Below are 9,158 nucleotides of genomic sequence, written 5' to 3' on the forward strand. Positions count from 1 at the left end.
CCAAAAGACTTTACAGTCCTCTATCTCTTACTTTTTCTAGTGACTATAGTGTCATTCTCCTCAGGATTTTGCATATAGGGTTCCTCAGTTTGTTCTATCGGAGTTAAATTTTCATGCTCATGGGGAATTATAAATTCATGACCAGTCGTGCTAGGTGCATTTTTTATGGGAAACTCATTCTCAAAAAATATAGCGTCTCTAGATTCCATGATTGTATCAACAGACATCTCAGGAACAATAGAATTTATAATTAAAAATCTATAATACACGCTGTGAATAGCATAACCAAGAAAAACACAATCAACAGCCTTTGGTCCAAGCTTTCGTTTTTTGTTTATTGGCACATTCACCTTTGCCAAACAACCCCAAGTTCGCAGGTAAAAGAGATTTAATCTCTTCTTCTCTCATTCCTCGAATGGTGTAATTTCTTTGTTCTTTATGGGCACTCTATTCAGGACATGATATCCTGTCAATATAGACTCACCCCACTATTTCTTAGATAGTTCCGTAGTCTCTAACATGGCATTAACCAAATCAGTTAGAGTGCGTTTTTTCTCTCTGTAATCCCATTAGACTGTGGTGAGTATGGTGGCGTCCTCTCATGAATAATTCCATGCACCGCGCAAAACTCAAAAAAATCATTTGAGAAATATTTTCCCCCGTGATCGGACCACAAATGCTTGATTTTCTTCTCAAGTTAATTTTCTACCTCTGCTTTATAGACTTTAAAATAATACAACGCTTCATCTTGAGTTTTCAATAAATACACGTTGCAAAATCTAGTACAATTATCTATGAATGTTATGAAGTATCATCTACCGCCTTTAGTTATTTCACCATTCATTTGGCATAAATCAGAATGAACGAGTTCTAAGGTGCCAAGTTCCTCGCCTCAGCAGCCTTGTGAGGCTTGCACGTTGCTTAGATTGTACACACACCTGGCACTTAGAATCTTTTACTAAGTTAAATTTTGGGATTAAATTCAGATTTTCAAGCCGCGTGAGAGCCAAAATTAATGTGACAAAGTCATGAATGCCATATATTCGACTCATTTGAAACATTAACATTGTTCACTACTTTATTACACATATCATCAAGCAAAGATAAGTGGAAAAAGCCTCCGCAATCATAACCTTTTCCAACAAATGTTCTATGTCTTGACACAACATACTTATTGGACTCAAGCATAATTTTAAAGCCATCGTGACATATTTGAGAACCGCTAACAAGATTCTTCTTGGTGGAGGGGACATGCTGCACGTTCTTTAATAACACCATCTTTCCCGAAGTAAACTTTAGAATGACCATACTAGCACAAAGAACACGCGTATGCGAACCGTTTCCCATCAGCAAGGCTCCAGTCCTGTCGGCCTAATAGGAAGTAAAGAAAGAAACATCAGCACACATGAATATTAGCCCCGCTGTCCATCCACCACTCAGGTGAAAGACAAATTGAAAGAACAACAGGTAAAGAATTACCGTACCTAGATGTTGCTCCTCCAGTCTCGCTAATCACTATGTTTGCTGATTTCTTTTCTTGCTTATATTTGCGGTCTAGGCACGCACTTGCCCAATGCTCATCACTCCTGCAAACAAAGCAACCTCCACCTTTCTTGTTATTTTTCTTCTTAACCTGAGCAGTCTGCTTAGGCTTTGCATTGTTGTTCTCTTGCATGTTCTTCTTCTTTTTATTACGAGATGTAAATGAGTTTTTCTTCTGCACCATATTGGCAGTGGAAGACTCATCTCCTTTTTCACGGTTGTCTTTTGCTCTCACTCTCTCTTTAACATCAAGAGATCCAATAAGCTCAGCTACGCTAAACTCTTGTCTCTTGTGTTTTAGAGAAGTACCAAAATTCCTTCAAGAAGGTGGCAGCTTAGCGATTATACCGCCGGCCATAAACTTATCGGGTAACAAACATGGGAAATATTCTAGTTCCTTTGCTAGCGCCTGTATCTCATGAGCCTGTTCGACTACAGAACGGTTTTCAACTATTTTGTAGTCATACAACTACTCCATAAGGTACAGCTCACTGCCAGCATCAGAAACTCTAAACTTTACCTCAAGAGCATCCCATAACTCTTTGCCTGATGTGTAAGATATGTTGTTTTTCTCATACTTAGGATGAAGTGCACTAATCATGGCGCCTCGATCACGGCGCCTCGAAACAGGTTATCGGCAGCCAAGAACTTTTACTCCTCCTCAGAAGTAAATTGTTTAGGCTTCCCCTATGTGGCATGATAGCAGTTCATCGCAGTCAACCATAATACCATCTTGGCACGCCATATCATGAAATTCTTGCCATCAAAATTATTTGGCTTCAAAGCAGCATAGGTTTTTGGCTTCAAAGCAGCAAAACCACTGACAGAAAATTGCCTAACATTAGGTTTTTGGATTGTTAGAATTTTAGGCATTTTCATGGTCAATTTAATCCAGAAATATAACATCAGCAGGTTTGTGACGATATATATGTGCATGTGTATATCACTAACAAACGTTACATCATGCTGACATGATATACAGATGGATACAGTAAAAGCACAAAGTACAGTAATCACAAAGATTAGATTATACTCAGCGGAGGGTCCCATGCCAAGGGCATCGGAGGCTCCATTCGCACTAGTTGACATAGTGCGTTGCTCGAAGTCGTAGACCACAGTCGATGCGGGAAGATGTTCGTAGTGCAGTCCTACGAACGGTCACTAGGAATAAGTCGCTTTGCTGTTCCGCAAGCAATCACCGGGAAGAAGACGGGTTCCGAGAGCGATCACCACCAGGAAGAAGACATATGCGGATATATGGTTGCGACGGGAAGGGAGAAAGGCAGCGGAGAATCCCAGGAGATGGAAAGCAGAAGGGACAGTAACTGGCGCAATCAATTCGCCTCCACCATCAAGGAGAGAAACTTCCATGATTATGTGGATTTAAGTGGCAAAAGACTAGCCCCGCTCGCTCGCCGCCAGGAAGAAGACGTATGTGGATATATGGTTGCGACGGGAAGAGAGAAAGGCAGCGGAGAATCCCAGGTATAGATGGCCAATGGGCCGGCCTGGCCTGGCACGGCACGGGCCCGTGCCAGCACGGCCCGATAGCCAACGGGCCGGCACGGCACGCCGTGCCTCCCGGGCCGTGCCTCACAGGCCCACGGGCCTTGCCTCCGGCCTAGGCACGGCACTATGGGCCGATTTCCGTGCCGGGCTGGCCCGCGAGGCACGGCCATTTTCACAGGCCATGCCAACCCACGGCCCGCTCACTGGAGGAGGTCGCCCGCTCGCTGGATCCGGTAGTTGCTCGCCAGATCCGGCTGCCACCTCGCCGGATCTGGCCAGTCTCCACCGTCGTCACATGCAGGCGCCGCCGAATGGAGGAGAGGAGAGAGGGTGCCGCTGGAGACCTCCCTGTGCCCGCCATAGCTGGATGCCTAGATCCGGCCTCCCTGCGCAGCGACGTCGCCGAATATGGCATCCCCGCGCCGTTCTGGCACCATAGGGAGGAGAAAGGGCGCACGCCGCCGAAGGGAGAGAGGCAGAGAGAGGGCGCGCGTGGGCCGGCTGGGGCCAGCGCTGTCGTGCTCCTGGGACCACCGCGGCGCTGGAGGGTGAAGGCCGGGCGCCACATCTCTGAGACGGAGAGGGAGAGGGACCGAGAGAGCGAGGGTCGGGCGCCGCATCTCAGAGACCGAGAGGGAGGGTCGGCCATGGCATCTGGGAGAGAAGGGAGGAGCCTCGGGTGGGGGCTGCCATGGGAGAGAGAGAGAGGTGAGGGAGAGGGAGCGGCGAGCGAGGGGCGTCGGGTGCGACTGAGGGGCGACTGGGTGGGCGAGCGGGGAGTCCCGCTAATGTATGCGGGGCGCGGGCGGTTGGCAGGCCGGGCCATCACCGGGCCGCGCGCTCTGTAGCGGGTCGTGTCGTGCCGGCCCACGTGCCTGGGGTAAGGCCCAGGCACGGCCTGCCCCTCCGGGCCGGGCCAGCCCGGGCCCGCTAGCTTTCGTGCCGGGCCGTGCTCGTGTCGGGCCAAAAGGCCGGGCTGCCGGGCCTCGGGCTGCATGGCCAGGTATAATCCCAGGAGACGGAAAGCGGAAGGGATGGTAACTGACACAATCAATTCGCCTCCACCATTAAGGAGAGAAACTTCCGTGATTATGTGGATTTAAGTGGCAAAAGACTAGCCCCGCTCGCTCGCCGCCTGCCTGTCTACCATGGCCTTGGCTCGGCCCGCGCCCACGGCCGGCGGCGGCAATGGCGCGCGCGCGTGTGGCACCTCTTTGTCCTTTTCTCAGCTTCTCAATTAAGATGGATAATTTTCAACCATATAAGCTGAGTAAACGTTCAGTCAAAATCTCATACGGTATTAAACCTCAATGTTATGTATCATAGAGTTTTATTTAATTTATTAAATATTATATGAACCAAGCCCATAATATATCCAACAGTATGCTAGCAAATAACGTTACTCTCATTGGCCATATTGTCGTACGACCACAAAACACTTAATGACACTTGCTAGGTGTCATTTTTCCTTACAATGAGGATGGTATACTTAGTGCAAGTACGCAACTGGGTTGTTCCAATTGTCAATTGTTATATAGGAGCATATTCTAAGACCATGAGAGTACGACATAACAGAGCTTGAGTCACTTCATAGTGCTAGTTTGTAGTTGTAGCTTTATATTCGACGATTGTTTCATGAGGCATACTTTCATCCTTCTCGTTTAGAAGAACTATGCATGGATGAAACAATTGACATGGCACGATATATACTCAACCTAAAAACACCAGAAATGTGTATTCTCTCCCTCCAGAAACGAAGCAAAATCTAGGTTTAAGGTAAATCAAACATTCTTAAGTTTGATCAAGTTTATAGAAAATAATATCAATATCTATATTTTCAAATGGGTTTCATATGCAAATATATTTCATAATTAACCTTTTTTTTATAGATATGGCTCATGCCATGCCACCGTCAACGTCGCTCTTCACCGCAGGACCAGGACACTCCGACCCACGCTTTTACAGTGCGCTGTAAATGCAGTTTTTTTTTACTACCACGCTCCCGAACCAGTCAGATCCGCTCCAGTCGCTATCCACGTGCCGAGCCAAATGGACACCCTCCTGGCCTCCTCTCCGGCACTGACTGCTCCGCGCCTCCGCCGTGCCAAATATACAAACACGTCCACGGTCACCGCCGTGATCTGCTCCGCTCGTTGTCGTCGCCTCGCCTCGGTCTCCACGGCCAGGCGCCGTGAAAGCCAGCCGACGACCAACAGTCCAACACCACGAGTCGGCCAGTCCCCTTCCCCGGTGACGTCCAAATCCAACGCGCAATGCCCCCGGAACCCGGTGGCCCGGTGTGGATCTCGTTTCGTCCAGGCAGTGAGCAGCGGCCATGGTCTGGCTCGAGCAAAGTAGGATCGTCACTGTCTCTAACAATAGGAACCCAAAGTAGGAGACTCATTTCAGGTTTAGGTAGGGCTACAACCAAAAATTTTAATATCTATTTTTGTCTTCTTCAACGAGACTAAGAAGAGAACTATTTCTGTAAATAAGTCTACAGGAGAGATGATACTCAGATTTAGGTTGTGTCTCTCCCGACGCCCAAAATGGATACATGTATAGGTACTTTGAAGGTTGATACAGTAGTGTCGGAGACCCATTTTACGTTTGGGTGTTCTTATGGGTCACCTGTTTTTTTATCGGGTACAACTTGGACGCACACAACCCGTACACTCCACACTCACACCACATGCACGCGTGCGTGTCCATACCACTGAACGCACACGCGTGCGTGTATACTAAAATTTATGGAAAAAATCCAAAAAAAACGAAGACCAGGGTTTGGTAGCGTCCCACTGCAAAGTCCTGTCGTTAGACCACGGGCCCATTCGCTTATGGATCACCTGCAATAGCCTCGGGATGGGCCGGCGGGGGGGGGGGGGGGGGGGGGGGGGGGGGGAGCCGCCGACGCAAACGCAGCGCAAAAGCCACACCGACGCCGACACAGACCCGCGGCAAGCGTTCTCTTCTAGAGACGGACGAGACGAGGAGCTTGTTCTTCGTGTGCTCGACAAACTCGCAATAAACAAGACAACCTTTGACCACGTCCGGAACATGGGATTTCTTCTTTCACTCAACTTCTATGGTCGTTTCCTCTGAATTCCTGCAGAATTTTTTGAAGCATTGTCCTACTAGTTTTAGTGGAAGGCAATGTCCTACTAACACGACGACACAGTGATTTCAGTTCTCTGGACGAAATCCATGCGTTACACAACTCGGTAGAAGAGGCCCAAATCTGCCCACTCGTCAAAACAAAAGAGGCCCGAATCCCCGACGGTATGCGTACTATGACACCCAAATCCACCGAAATTTACTGTTCCGCGCTGAAACTCTCGCAGATTCCTTCGAGCGAACGGGCCTGAATGAATCCGGGGTTGTTTAGTTCCCCAATTTCTAGAATTTGGCACTATGCAAAAAGAAGATTCTCCGTCATATCAAACTTGTGGTACATGCATGGAGTACTAAATGTTGACGAAATCAAAAACTAATTACACAGTTTGGTTGTACTTTGCGAGACGAACGTTTTGAGCCTAATTAGTCAACAATTGGACAATTATTACCAAATAAAAACAAAACGGCACTGTGGCTATGCTACAGTGTTCCTGCCGGCGCCAATTCGGCGGAACTAAGGCCTCGTTTAGATTGCGAAAAAAAGTGAACCCGATGAATAGTACCACTTTCGTCTTATTTGGCAAATATTGTCCAATCGTGGACCAACTAGGCTCAAAAGATTCATCTCGTGATTTTTAACTAAACTGTGTAATTAGTTATTTTTTTTACCTACATTTAATACTCCATGCAAACGGTTAAAAATTGATGTGATGGAGAGAGTGAAAAAACTTGGAATTTGGATGGCATCTAAACCAGGCCTAAACGAGGCCCCGAAGGAATACTCTGCATTCATAGTTTTCTCTCATTTAGGCCCAGTTTAGTTCCCCAAGAATTTTGCAAAATTTTTCATATTCCCCGTCACATCAAATCTTTGGACGCATGCATGAAGCATTAAATATAAATAAAAAATAAAACTAATTACACAGTTTAGACGAAATCCACGAGACGAATCTTTTAAGCCTAATTAGACTATGATTGGACACTAATTGCCAAATAACAACGAAAACGCTACAGTGTCCATTTTGCTAAATTTTTTTGCATCTAAACAAGGCCTTAATTTAGCCACCACAGTTGACAAACCCACCGCGACGGTGCCATGGCCATCCATGATCCATCAGTGCGCGGCGGGGTAGTCGAACGGCAGCGGCGTGACGCTGTCGCTGAGCGGCGCGGCGTGGCGGAAACCGTACGCGCGGAGCACCTGGTCGTCCGCGAACGCCAGCGCGCGGCGGATCCCCTCGGCGCACCGCCTCCGCGTGTACATCCGGTTGGGCGCGCCGCCGCAGGGCTGGCACCCCGTGAAGTGCGTCACGAACGGGCGGCGCCACCCCTTCTGCCCGCCGCCATCGGGCCCGGGGACGCCGTTCCCATCTCGCCGCCTCACGGCCTCGCGCCGCGCCGCCGCGTACAGGAGGTGCTCGCGCTCCGCGTGGCGGCGGCGGAGCCCGAGCCCGGCGCGGGCCGAGCGCTCCACGGCCTCGTACCGCGTCGCGACGCCGTCGAGCCGGTCCACGATCTCCGCCCAGTACCCCTGGAAGTAGTACCCGGACTCGAGGAACGTGGCGTTGGCCCACCGCGCCCGCTCCGGGTGCCTGGACAGCAGGTACACGAGCGCCGACTGGTCGTCCGACTCGTCGTTGGGCTTCCCGTCCAGCTCCTCCCGCAGCGTCTGCCCCACCGCGCGTACTCCGGCGACGCCGGGCCCATGCGCGCCCACGCGTTCATGAGGTCCAGCGACCACTGGCAGTTGCGGATGAGGAACACGCCCGCGTTCAGCCCCACCCACGACGGCCTCTCCTCCGCGTACACCTCCCGCTCCCACCCGTACACCACCAGGTTGTGGTCGTGGCGGTTGTAGCGCGCCAGCGGGAGGGAGAAGTCCATGTCCGTGAACACGGCGTCGGCGTCCACCCACCACACCCACTCGGCGTCCGGGTGCGCCAGCATCGCGGCGTGCACTGCGGGGATCTTGGCCCAGTACGCCACCATGGACGGCTCCAGCAGCGCCGTGTTGTAGAGGAGCTCGATCCCGTGGAGCCGGCAGTAGTCCAGCTTGTTCTTGAGGAACCGCAGCAGCGCGTGGTCGCCGCCGGCGCCCTTGCACGGCTCCGGCTGCGACCCAGTCACCATCACCACCCGCCCCGCCACCGCCGCCGCGCCGTCCAGGCCCCGCGTCCGCAGCCACGCCGCGCGGTTCGCGTCCCAGTCTGTGATGACGCGCCGCCGCCACCGCCGTTGCCCCGCCTCCGCCCCCGCCCCCACCCCCACGGCGTACGACAGCTCCGGGTCGTCGTAGAACGTGCGCGGGCCCTTCCCGACGGCGGCCACGGCGGCGGCGGCGTCCGAGGCGGGGGAGGAAGAGGCGGCGCCGGCGTTGGAGGACGACGACGGCACGGGGACGGAGACGATGTTGGGCACGGGCGGCGGCGCGAGCACGGAGGCCGAGGAGAGGAGCACGAGCGCGGCCACCACGGCGCCCGCCGCGAACGCCAGCCCCTCGCGGACCCGCCCCGTGGGGAGCGCCAGGTGGCCGTGCGGCCTCGGCGCGCCCCCGCCGCCGCTGCCGCCCTTCGGCACGGACTCCGACGCGGCCATGGCGGGTTCGTTCGCGTGTGTGGGTGTGGGTGTGGGTGTGGCTGAGGAACTGGGAAGTGTGCGGCACAAGGCTAAGCTCGGGTTTCTAGGCGGGGGGGGGCAAGGCCAACCAAAGGCCAAAGGCGGGTGGCGCGGCGCTGGGGCCGGGGGTGGCTCTCCTTTTTGACGGGGCGAGACGGAGGAGAGAGTGAGCTGTGCCTGTGAGCAGCGTGATGCGAGAGGAGAGCGAAACGGGGGCCGGGGCGGGCAGGGCGCGGCTGCAGCGGCCGAGGAAGCGGTGGTGGTTCCTGCTGGAGAAAGCGCGGGCTGCGGATGAATAGGTGATGGATGCACTGATGCTGCGGGTCTGGTACTCTCTCAAGCTGAGGCAGGCAGGCGGCCGGGCGCTGTGGCAGCCA

The 9,158-nt window shown here is 52.5% G+C and overlaps 1 pseudogene; it reads right to left on the reverse strand.

Annotated features, from left to right (window-relative positions):
• Positions 1-7,089: 7,089 nt before the first annotated feature.
• LOC136482397 (probable glycosyltransferase 6) lies at positions 7,090-8,789 on the reverse strand (annotated as a pseudogene).
• Between the last annotated feature and the right edge of the window lie 369 nt (positions 8,790-9,158).

The sequence above is a fragment of the Miscanthus floridulus genome, chromosome 9, assembly GCF_019320115.1.
Source record: "Miscanthus floridulus cultivar M001 chromosome 9, ASM1932011v1, whole genome shotgun sequence".
In the NCBI taxonomy this organism is placed as follows: domain Eukaryota; kingdom Viridiplantae; phylum Streptophyta; class Magnoliopsida; order Poales; family Poaceae; genus Miscanthus; species Miscanthus floridulus.